The 12,982-nt window shown below is 49.4% G+C and overlaps 1 pseudogene; it reads left to right on the top strand.

Moving 5' to 3' along the window:
- The first annotated feature begins 2,945 nt into the window (after nt 1-2,945).
- LOC139264893 (U2 spliceosomal RNA) lies at nt 2,946-3,180 on the top strand (annotated as a pseudogene).
- Nucleotides 3,181-12,982: the final 9,802 nt, after the last annotated feature.

Raw genomic sequence — 12,982 nt, 5'->3', positions numbered from 1 at the left:
AATCAAAAGTATGCAGTATCGCAGCAGCTTTTAATCACTCACAACTGCGACTGTCTCCTCTGTTTTCAAGATGGCGCGGTTAGCGCCTGATGCACCCTGGGTCCAACTGGTTTTTCTTGGCGGGTTCCTGGGCAGATGATAAATCAGGCAAAATGCTCGAAAGTTCCGCCAGGGGCACTAACGCAGCAATGCATGACGATTTACTTCATCCAAATGGTCAAAACAGCAGGCGGGCGCAAAGTTTTAGCTCTGCCGCAAAACCTTTGCTGAAAATTCTGCCCGTGCGCAAAATCTTGTGCGCCTCATTTCATGCCCCCCAAAAAAAATAATTTTTGTGCCTCACCAAGGTGCTAAATGGAGCGCAAATGAGCCAAAAATCCAGTCCCTTGTCTGATGCTCAAAGTTTTTCTTAAGTCTGTAGGAGCCAAAATTGATATCCGCCTGAAATGGGCATACCTACCATTTTTTAGGGCCGACATTCTGGTGATTTTCAGCTCTTTGGTTTCTGTTTCCGGTCAGAGTGGTGTTGCTGTCATGAGAGGGCTGGAAGTGCGGTCGGGTCGGAATAGCTGCCACTAACAGGGCAGAAGTGGGGGTGGGTCGGAGTGGCTGACACTCCAAGCCATCAGCACCACGCTGATGATGTCATCATGCTGACGCATCACAACAATCCTCCCCTTCAGTTAAAGGGGAGGGCCGCTGCGAACTCTGCAGCCACTTTAGTGGCAGACACTGGGCCACCAGTGAAGGTTTTGGCCAGGCCAGTGGCCTGGCATCCCTGGGTGCCAGGCTGCCTGTTGGCGGCCTGGCTGAACCCGCGGGCGTAATTGTTGGACCGAGCTGGCAGTTGGCCGACATTAAAAAAAAAGTCGTGGCAGCACAACCTCCCCTTTAAGGGCGACGGTGCCGCCCAGTCACCAAACGTGTACCGGCAGAAAAAGCTGACGGGGGTACTGACCGGCGACGGTGCCGCTTCCGTGGGGTAATTCCGCACTGGTTAATTTCTCGCGGGGCAATTTACGGTATGCGGTCAGCGCGTGCATGACGCGACAGGAAAACTGGTGGGCCGATCCTGTACACCGCTCCAAAACTAAAGGAGTGCAATATACAAAATGGTGGCTCCTTTGCGCCGATCGAGTGGTGATTCCTTCCCAACCCATGGCCGCCTCTTTGAGGCGGTCACGGCCTTTATAGAAAGGGGAAATTTCGGCCCCTATGACATAAAAGTATTAGCTGTGGCGGAGCCTCAACTTACCTCATTCTTATGAAAAATACAAAAGTATAGGGAAGGAAAATAAAACCCATACTTTAGTTCATAACTAACAGTCAATTCAAAAAGTGTGTCCATCTAAATCCGTAGCTCAGCAGAAGAATATTTTATGGTCTGACTATACTCTAGCAAGAAAAATCCCATAAATCTTTACTCAGTCACTAACAGCAGTAATGTAAACAACAGTGATGTAAAAAAATCCCTCAAGGACTATATTCATTTAGAAGTAGCTTGCAACATACATTGGGAGAAGGAACATTAAATCAAGAGGTTTTGGGTAAATTAGAGTGTGTTAGATGTGTGAACGAGGTCTATAACCCACTAAAACTTGACAGTCCCCTAGTGGGGCAGCAACATGTTTAATGTGATGGAGTAAAGTGCACCAGGTCCAGCTGATCTGCTCCATATGTTGCAGCATCAAGGTCCTTTCTTGTCCACTGTCGCATCATGCAAAATAAGGAAGAGTAGGAGATCTTCAAAGTTCCAGATGCCCAATCTAAGAATGGATGATGTACTCAAGTTGTGCTGGAGTTCTTTTCCTTTTGAGTTTCATGCAATGGTTTTATGAAAGGGAAATCATATTTGACAAATTTGCTGGAGTTCTTTGAGGATGTAACGAGCAGGGTAGATAAGAGGGAACCAGTGGATGTGGTGTATTTGTATTTCCAGAAGGCATTCGATAAGGTGTCATAAGAGGTTACTGCACAAGATAAAAGTTCATGGGGTTGGGGTAATATTTTAGCATGCCTAGAGGATTGACTAACTAACAGAAAACAGAGAGTCAGGATAAATGGATCATTTTCCGGTTGGCAAACAGTGACTAGTGGGGTGCCACAGGGATCAGCGCTGGGTCCTCAACTATTTCCAATCTATATTAATGACTTGGATGAAGGGACTGAGTGTAATGTAGACAAGTTTGCTGACGATACAAAGAAGGGTGGGAAAGCAAATTGTGAGTAGGACACAAAGAATCTGCAAAGAGATATAAACAGGCTAAGTGAGTGGGCAAATATTTGGCAGATGGAGTATAATGTGGGAAAATATGAGGTTATCCACTTTGGCAGAACTAATAGAAAAGCAATTAAAAATTTAAATGGAGACAAATTGCAAAGTGCTGCAGTAAAGAGGGACCTCGGGGTCCTTATGCATGAAACACAAAATGTTTGTATGCATGTACAGCAATTAATAAGGAAAGCAAATGGAATATTGGCCTTTGTTGCAAGGGGTTAGAATGTAAAAACAGAGAAGTCCTGCTTCAACTTTACAAAGTATTGGTAAGGCCACCCTTGAAGTACTGCGTGGTACAGTTTTTGTCTCCGTATTTAAGGAAGGATATATTTGTATTGGCGGCTGTTCAGAGAAGGTTCACTCGGTTGATTCTGGAGATGAGAGGGTTGACTTACAGGTAGAGTAGGTTGGGCCTATACTCATTGGAGTTCAAAAGAATGAGAGGTGATCTTATTGAAACATATAAGATAATGAGGGCTCGACAAAGTGGATGCAGAGAGGGTATTTCCACTCATAGGGGAAACAAAAACTAGGGGACATAGTCTTAGAATAAGGGGCCGCCCATTTTAAACTGAGATGTGGAGAAATGTCTTCTTTCTGAGAGTTGTAAATCTATGGAATTCTCTGCCCCAGAGAGCTGTCGAGGCTGGGTAATTGAATATATTTAAGGTCTTCTCGGCCTTTTGGCTAAGATCATGCGTAACTGACCTGACAGGGGAGTAACCATGACCAGAAAGTGGTTCTCCCTGGATCAGGAAGGTGATTCTCCTATGCTTTTTGGAAATAGGAGGTGGGTGGGGTGGCTTGACCCATCCACCTCCACGGAGGTGGGTGGGGGGCACACACCCACCTCCATGGCACGAACCTGGTATTGCAGTACTTCCAGGAACGGTGCAGTGGCTCTAGGTCTTTTGGCTAAGAGCATTGGCGCAGAGTGATCCTTGACAGGTGCAAGGTGACCTCTGGCGTTTGTGATCTGACAAAGAGTTGGAAAGATTGGCAACGAATTAAAAAAATAAAAATAAAAAAACAATTGAATATATTTAAGGTGGAGATAGACAGGTTTTTGAGCGATAAGGGAGCGAAGGGTTATGGGGAGTGGGCAGGGAAGTGGAGCTGAGTCCATGATCAGATCAGCCATATCTTATTGAATGGCGGAGCAGGCTCGAGGGGCCAAATGGCCTACTCCTGCTGCTACTTCTTATGTTCTTATGTTCTTAATAGTCATTTGCGCCCCATTTAGAAAGAGGATAAGAACTTGAATTGAAACAAATATGGTTTTGTATAAAAATGATGGCACCTTCTAGATGCTGAGAATCAAATGTCTTACTTCCTTTGACGTATATCCTTTGGTTCCAAGTATATGGGCCCAAATAACACCATTATGTTGTACAATATTTCTTCTAGTAGAAGTAGAGATGCAGTTCCATAAGTCTTAGCTCCTGATGTTAAGAATCTACTCGATTAATATTGCCAGGAACAATCCATAATTCTGGTGACATCAGATAGAAAGTCAAAAAAATTAAAATCAAAATGTTAAATCTCTGCCTGTTGACGAGATCGTAAAGTCTTTGTTTAAAGAATGGATTCAGTCGAGAATATTTCGTGGACTTGATGGGTTTTTTTCTCAGAGGGTACATTTCCTGTGATGGGGTCACGCTGTGCAGATGTATGGGTTCGCCCTAGCAAAAGGAAAGTGGCTCAGATATCTGAGGCATGCATAAACTATTGGAAAACCACTCTAACATGCAAAGGCACTTCTCAACTCCATCTCAGAAGAGAAGCAGAACAATGGACGCACTAGCCTAGCCAGACCAAGAGTGGCCAGTTCTTCCCTACACAAAAGCCGAGAGATGTCCCAGATCCAGGGCCACCAGTCCAATACACATGGGTCTGATGGCCCATCACCGACTAAGCACGGGAGTACTTAGAAGCAAAAGGATTTCAAAGATTGGCGGAAGAGATAAGGGCAGCAGGACTCCTTTAAAGATAGACTCTTTTCCACCATTCTGGAGCATTCTGGAGCGTTCTGGAGTGTTCTCCAGCATTTGAGCATTCCCCCTCTCTCTCGCTCCACCGACGTGACAAGAAGAAGGACGAGCTGAGCGATCGAGACCAACTGGTGGGCATGGTCGCGAGAGTCCCAAGCCGCTAACCAGAGGACCAGGAGAGCTATGTGGGCTGTAAAGGGCTCAGAGTTTTCTTGGAAGTGAAGCTTTTCGGGCTGTTCTGGGGAGCGAGCTTAATGCCACTGGGTAATTCATTGGTAGGGGGGAGTTTGACTCCAGCGTAGCAACAAGGAAATTACTGCGTGTCACCGGTCCTCAGTTTTGTACTGTATGTTGTTTTAACCTTGATCTTATTCTCCACAGAGACAGTGATTTTGTTTAATAGTGCATGTTTTGACCAGTGTATGTTAGACCAAATAAATAAGTGCGATTTTTCACCGAAGCATTCCTATCCGTGACTTATTCCATTTACACTCTGAATAATAATCCCCGGGTGTAGACTTCTCGTAAGGCGGGGGTGATTTGAACCGTCCATCTAGCCATTGGGCTAGGATCAAAACCGTTTACATCTCATGGCGACCATGAAGGGACCTGGGTTAAAAGAATGTAAATCAGTCATGGATAGCATTTCTGGTGAAAAATCCCAAATGGAGGAAGAGATTTCTTCATAGGTATTTAAGAAGGATAACATCATTAAGAAGTGGGTGCTAGGTTTGTTGTGTGCTGAGCGTCCAGTGGACGCAGCGGCAGAATGGACGAAGGGCAAGGAGCATAGGCGCAGCATTGAAAAGGTGATATGGCTCGTCTGTCTACAAAGACGAGTCCAACTGCTCGATGAGCAGGTTGGTAAGTTAGAGGCAGAGCTCAAGGAATCCGAGGTACACTCAGACGCAAGGGCTGTAGTAGGGAGCAGGTTATGCACGCAGCTAAGGGATGAGAAAAGGGGAAGAATAAGCCAGGAGGAAATCTTCTGTAACCATAAGGAGTTCCTGCAATGCCAGGTAACTGAGGCAAAAGGGAACGAGAGGGCGGTTAGGTTAGGGAGGAGAACGCTCGCTTGTCAAGGGAGGTAAAGGCGCTGGAAGAGCAGTTGAAGGATATTCAGGTGGCATACAGAGTCACCAGCACTGGAGGGTTTGATACGGGTAATCATGGTCCTTGCCAGGAGCAGGACTGGAATTTAACCAATACTCTATCTAAGGCCAAAAGGATGGTCTGCTTGGTAGCTCTGGGAATGGCCCGGGTAGATGAGGAAGAGCAGAGGAAAGATAAGGAGGACTGTGAGGCAGAGGAGGGCGCTTGACCACCACCCGAAGTGCCGAGACCAGGACCCATGTGCCCTGTCCAGCAACGGAAATACGGTGCGCCCGTAGATGGTCAAGAGCAAGGACCACTGCAGAGTGACTTCGTGGTCCCGTATACGACCTCCCAGCTGCAGGCAATGGTCTCTAACCTGATCAGACTGACCAGCAAAGGCGACCCATCTGTCCATTTTACGGATGTGGAGCAGGTGGGGGAGGATCAATAATTGCAACAAAGCTGAGGCAGCCAAATAACTTTTGTTTTCCCTGGATAGTAGGTTGCACCAGTCGCTGTCAGCGGGTAGCAAGAGGGGGCAGGGTATGTTAGAGGGGATAAAGGATGACATCCTAGAGGCTATGGACCTCAATGGTGGAAGTCCCTTCTCCCGAGTGGAAAGGACACTGCAGTTAGCTGGGGAGGCACTGCAGGCTTTCGCGGACAGGCTTTGGCCCGGTTACTGGAGTGCCTGCACAGGGGTGCCCGACCGGGCGCAGCTGCAGGGGGAGCTTAGGGCTCATTGGCTGAGGACCCTGGTGGCGAACAGCCTGCCCAGGATCAAGGCCAAAGCAGAGGGGTGGTTCGATTCCAGGGATCCCCAGACCACAGAAGAGGGGGTGATCCTAGCAGTTAACTCTCTCTTTTAAGAATGGTAGGGGTGAGGATGACAAACCAAAGGGCAGAGTGCACAGTTAAAGCCTAGTGGAGGCAATGTTAGAAAAGAGTGGCACCAGGAAGGGGGTATCTCAGAGAAGAAGCAGGGTTGTTATGGGCGCGGGAGTAAAGGGCACTGGAGGAAAGACTACCCAGTCCCTGACAAAGGGAGCGGGAAAGGGGATCCTCCAGCGCCAACACGGAAAGCCGCAGTTGTGGCGGGAAGCAGCACTGATCCACTCGCAGTATTAGTGGCTGTTCTCCGTGCAGTCTTTCCGGCAGGGCAGGGTAGGGTAGACATGGCAGCAGCTACTCCCATCCGACCCAAATAATCCCGACCCATGACTAGGGGCTTCTCACTAAGTTATGATGCTTGGAAAAGACCGGGCGTGAGGATGAGGGTGGAGAAGGTGCAAAGGACCTATCTGCTGGACACTGGAGCTTCAAGCACTATTGTCTATGCAGATAACCCGGCCACATCACCTCTATCGAACGGGATCCCATATCACTTCGTAGGGTTCACCGGGAACGAACGAACTGGGTCTTTATCTATCTGCTAGCCAGCGATCTGGGGACACTCCAAACTGAGTGGAAATGTGTCCTGATGCGGTGGGAGAGGGAGGGAATAGGCATTTTGGAGGCAGATTTCATTCTGGTCCACAAGATATTGGTGGATTTCCGGAATCACTGTCTATGGGGGGCAGTATGCATGGGAAAGGAGAAGGAGGTGGTAGTTATATCAGGGAAGCAAGGTAAGGGAACCGTGTGTACGATGAAGCCCAAGGGTAGTTATGACCTTGAACTTTTGGTCACTTCTACCCCGGCGGAGTGCAGAGCGGATGTGCGAGCCAAACTCGCGGCATTCGCTACACACAAGCACGACTGCGGGAGGGGAGCAGGGGCGGAGGTCAGAGTAGAAGGAGACCCCATGGCCTGACCACAGAAACAGTACAACTTCCCCAGAGAGGCAGAGGCGGATTTAGAGAAGGCGTTGAGCAGGGTGTGTTGAGACCCATAGCGACCCATGTAAATCTCCGATTTGGCCGGTTAGGAAACCAGACAATTCGTGGAGAGCCACTGTGGATTATCGGGTTCGTAACAAGAATATCCCTGCCTGTGCCCCCACCATCGCAGCCATAGCCGACCTGATCGGGAGTATCTCAGCATTCGCAAAAATATTCACGGTGCTGGACATTTCGAATGGATTCTGGTCTATCCCTCTCAAAAGGGATAAGTTCGCATTCACTTTCAAGGGTCAGCAGTACACATGGACCTGCCTTCCCCAAGGGTTTCATAACAGACCTTCTATTTCCCACCAATGTATGGCCAACTGTTTAAAAGGGTTCAGCAGACCTCAGCAGCTTGTGCAGTATGCGGATGACCTGCTTTTGTTCTCCGACAATGGGGAGAAGCATGGCCCACTGCTGGCTGAGCTGCTGAGTCTGTTAAAGGAAGCTGGGTTCAAGGTTAACCCCAGGAAAGCACAGATCGGCCAGCAGGAAGTAAAATTCCTCAGGCTGACCGTGCGTGCTGGGGAAAGGGCCATTAAAGAGGCGAGGAGGAAGGTGGTATAGGAGTTAACTGCCCCGATCACGGTACTGGGGGTAAGATCCTTCCTGGGACTTACAGGGTACTGCAGGGATTTCATAGAGGACTATGCCACTACAGCAACCCCCCTACTCCGTCTCCTCCACAATGGTGCGGGCTGGGAGTGGGATGAGGACTGCAAGGCAGCTTTTAGTCGTCTGAAGAGAGAAACATAGAAAGAAACATCGAAAAATAGGTGCAGGAGTAGGCCATTCGGCCCTTCAAGCCTGCACCGCCATTCAATGAGTTCATGGCTGAACATGCAACTTCAGTACCCCATTCCTGCTTTCTCACCATACCCCTTGATCCCCGTAGTAGTAAGGACTACATCTAACTCCTTTTTGAATATACTTCGTGAATTGGCCTCAACAACTTTCTGTGGTAGAGAATTCCACATAGAAACATGGCAAGCTGAGGCCTGTGGTATACTCATCAAGAATCCTCACAGATGTAGAGAGGGAGTACTCCAATTGTGAGAGGCACCTGCTTGCCACACATTGGGCCATGAAGAGATCACAAATTTTCACGGGGGTGTCCCTGATAACTCTCTTAACCCATCATACGCCCACTCAGATGCTTTTGGATGGGAGGATAAAGGACGGCACGGTGAGCAGTGCACGCATTACTCGCTGGACTTTATTGCCCTCGCAGATGAATTTGAGTGTGAAAGGCCTCTGTGAGCCCAAGCTCACTTCAAATTTGATCTATCCAGGGGTGTCTCACACATGTTCTGTTGAAGGAGTATGGGACGTAGACATAGGGTTTCGGGCTGGGATCCATCCCACAGGCTGTGAGATCTACGTAGACGGGTCCAGTACAGTGGTGGCAGGGGAGCAACTCACTGGATGCGGGATTTTTGACCCAAAGGCAGGCATTGCCAAGGTCATTAAACTCCCGAGCACCATGAGCGCCCAGCACACTGAACTGTCGGTGGTGGTCTATGTGGTTACCCACCCCGAAGAGTTCCCGACTACCCTACACGATTTGCTCGGACAGCATGTTCACATGCAATTCATGTACAGAATATTTGGCCATTTGGTCTCGTCGCGGGTTCACATCTGCAGACGGAAAACCCCTAGCGACCAAGCCATTGTTGCAACAGATCATAACATCGCTAGGAACCCAGGGGGATTTCGATATCCACAAAGTCAAGGCCCATTCTAAGACAGAACCCCGTGCAGAAGGCAATCAGCCGGCCAATGTACTGGCCAAGGAAGGTGCTCAAATGGGCACGTTTTGGGATACTTATCGGTCGAGTCCAGTAGCCACGATCAGAGACAGAGGTGGGACACAAGGGTGTGCAGGGGTAGCATTGGCCCCGGAACTAAAGATGGTCCAGACACAGGATCCCGTCCTAAAGACTGTTCTGGAGACACTGGCTAAGGGAGATAACGTAGAGGGTCCATACAGAGTGGCAGGTATTACGGTAAAGGAAGGGATGGTTTTCAGAGGGGAACAGTGGGTAGTCCCGCAGCAGCACTGGAGAGAATTCCTTCAGTTGGCCCACGAGGGTCCAGGAGCAGGGCACCCCAGGCCAGAGATCACCTGGTAACGGGTGGAACAGGCAGGGTGGTGGCCGTAACTGAGGGAGGACGTCCTCAACTTTGCGCGGATTGCTTGGCGTGCGCTACAAACAACCCTGACCCCCAGAAAAGGAAGGTATCCATGGGACACACTAGGAGAGTGGGGGGACCATGGCAGTCCATACAGGTCGACTATATCGGGCCATTGCCCACCGCGCAGGGGGTTTACAAGTACTGCCTGGTCCTGGGAGATGTGCTCTCTAAATGGGTAGAAGCCTTCCCATGCCGAACAGCCACAGCTTTGGGGACCGCAAGGATTCTAGTGAGGGAAATATTCTCTAGGTGGGGGCTACCACAGTATGTGGAGTCCGATCAGGGGAGTCACGTCACAGGGGCAGTCATGCAGGCGACTCTGAAGATGCTAGGTGTAGAGGGTAAATGATATGATGCCCACAACCTGCAGTCATCGAGGATTGTGGAGCGAATGAATAAGACCATCAAGGAAAGGTTATGAAAGGAAACGGGAGACTCGCCTAGAAAATGGGTGGAGGTCTTGCCGTTAGTTCCGATGGGGGTCCGAGTCAGCCCATCTAGAAGCACGGGGTATTCCCAGCATGAGCTCATGACTGGCAGTGTCATGAGAATGCCCAGCCATGTACTAGCACCGGTTCTCAAGGAAAGTCAGTTGAGAGAGGTGAACCAGGAAAGGTTTGTTTAGAATCTGTTTGAGCATCTCAAACAGATCCATTGGCAGGCTGCCAGTAACATGGGGAAGCAACATCGTAGAAATCGTTTATTGCTTGAGCCTCAGAGGCACCACGAGTGGAAGTTCGGAAATCAAGTAATGGTCAGAAACTTCGCCAGGGTAGGGACATTTGGACCGCTATACATGGGACCATACAGTATCGTGGATAAGGCAAGTCCGATGGTATATGCGGTCAAAATACCCCGACGCACTAAGTGGTTCCATATCAATCAGTGCAAGCTTTTCAACTGTGTGGAAAGAGCTGACAAGAGGAGGAAACAGCAGGGAGCGGTTAGCTGTGCTACAGGTGTGGGCCTCCAGACTATAATCTGGGAATGTGAGGAGGCCACAGAGGGACCAGCCGTTCCGCCTGTGAGGGCAAGAGTGAGGAGGAGAACCAGGATCCCATGGCCCAGGGTGCTGTGGACGCCTCCTTACACACTGGTGAACAAAGGAAGCCGGAGTCGTAAGAGGCCCAGGGTCAAGGAGACTTAGTGTGGCCACCCGGAGATGGGTGGTGTTGCATATAACTTCTTTCTCTCCTGTCTGTTGCCTTAGCTTGTCTGTATATTCCGGTTACCAAAGGTGTGTAGCTGCATCTGGAAAGGTGAGGCATCACCCCAAGGACAATGTAGTCTTCTGAACGTTTTCAGGGAATGTCTAAGAAAAAGGTGAAGTCTGTCATAGTAATCCTGATCTTCATGATTGAAGCGAGCATGAGTCGCTGGGGCGACACCGAGGAATCGGTTGTTTTCGGCTACACCGGCGGAGATGGACCGACCATGACTACTAGAGGTGGCTCGAAGGTGGGGCGAACGTCTATCTCGACAAGGGGAGATGGCCAGGATGGCTGGGGTCGGATTCCACCCAGTATTCCAGCCATGACAAGTTCACCTATGGTGAAGCATCCATCCCATGCCTGAGAATAGGGGTTACCACCTCCCGGGTTAGGGTAACGGAGGGTAAACGGGTGTGCCTTAGCTGTAGGGGACACATTCCACTGGGAAGGTGGTGGTGGCTCAGGAAACTGGGTCATAGGGGAGCGGACAGCTGACTGGGAATGACTAAGTAATGACACGTACCGGACGATCACGGGTCCTCAGGGAGGAGTGAATGTGTGTTGGGATAAGTGGTGGGAAACCGAGGAAGGGATTTATGTGTGTATGTGGGGGTCAGAAAAGATCTGCCCAACTGGTGTGTCGATCGCGTTTAGCAGGCGATGGCAGGATGCCGGGGTAGGATCGGTTAAGATCGGAGTGTGGACTTCTGTGTGATCCCAAATCTCCTGAACACCATCAACGCCACAGAGCTCATCTCATACATCACAAAGCCCCGACGGTACAGATGACTCTAGATAGGTGTCCCACCACCACCTGGGGTCTGGGGAATGGGTTGGTGTTAATCCCCACTGACAATGTTTTGTTTCAGAACGTGCACTACTCCGTGGCATCCATGATCCTGAACCTGACTGAAGTCCACCTGCCTGTGTGGTGCCTGAAGACGGAGAAGCTTTATGAAGCTCTGTTAAAAGTGATGTTTCAGGAGTTTTATGAACTGGACTATGGAAGTGTAGATAAAAAACAGCTTTATGATCTTTATGTTGGGAATAGTGTGGGGTCCGGGAGGCAGAGAAGAAGGACTTGGAACGATGTAGCCACAGCGTTCAGTACAGGAACAGGTATTGTTAATAGTATGGATGGTGTACAACTCCAGATGCAGATCACTGGGTTAAAGAAACAACTGTGTAAGATTCTAGGGGACGGGAATACAGCGGTGGGTTCAAAGCTTCATGAGGACCAGGCAATGACCGTTCATTTAAAGGAGGTCATTGCGGAGCTGGAGAATTAAGCTAAATTTGTTAATGATTTGATACGGAAGGACACGAACGCCTCGGAGCAGGCTGCAAGGAATGAGCTGTACATGCTGTATGGAGCATGGTTGCTGGGCGAGGGCCGCCGTAACCTGGAGGCCTGAGGTAAGGTCGCGTCCCTTCATGGTTAAGTAACAAGGATCTCGCCGCGCAGCACCCATATAGCAATTTGTTGAGCCCGTGCAAGCTTCATTTAGCCTCTGAAGCCTACCCTTTCCCTGTAGATTGCAGGCAGTCCAAACATACAGTGATGGAAATTGTAGCAAAGATGAAGGTAATGGGCGGGTCATCCTGGCCAGTACCGGTATACAGGATTGAGAATATTGGGGTCATTCGTGGAGGAGTGCATGTTCGTTTTAAAGCGGTCCCGCCATATATCCTAAAGTGGGAGCATGCTATGACAAGCACTGACCTCCCCGGATGCCAGAGCCGAGGGGCACACATAATACTGTGCCCCCAGCACTTGAATGCTTTTGCTCGATCAGAATGTGGGACACCTCCAACGAATGTGCAGGTGAGCTGCAAACCCTGCAAACCCTGCAAATCACAATGTTTCAGAGGAATATCAATCCACAGTGGATCAGACTGAATTGGAAACTCGTACTGAGGAGGCAAAAGTGTACGGGGTACACATGTTCACGATGAAATGCCCACCAATAATGTTGAAAGTTGAACTGAATGGCATTCCATTATCTATGGAGCTGGACATGGGGGCAAGTCAGTCCATAATGAGTAAAACGCCTTCGACAGGCTGTGGGGAAAGAAGGTACACAGGCCCAAGCTCAGCCCCATTCACACCAAACTAAGGACTTACACCAAGGAACTAATCCCTGTAATTGGCAGTGCAGAAGTCAAAGTCTCCTGCGATGGAGCAGTACATGAACTCCCACTGTGGATTGTACCAGGGGATGGCTCCACATTGTTTGGCAGAAGCTGGCTGGGACAAATCCGTTGGAACTGGGATGACATCCGAGCGCTTTCGTCCGTCGACGATGCCTCATGTACCCAGGTTCTAAG

The sequence above is a fragment of the Pristiophorus japonicus genome, chromosome 5 (genome assembly GCF_044704955.1).
Source record: "Pristiophorus japonicus isolate sPriJap1 chromosome 5, sPriJap1.hap1, whole genome shotgun sequence".
NCBI lineage: Eukaryota > Metazoa > Chordata > Chondrichthyes > Pristiophoridae > Pristiophorus > Pristiophorus japonicus.
The sequence above is the reverse complement of the archived record's forward strand: the minus strand, read 5'-3'. Positions and strand labels throughout refer to the sequence as shown.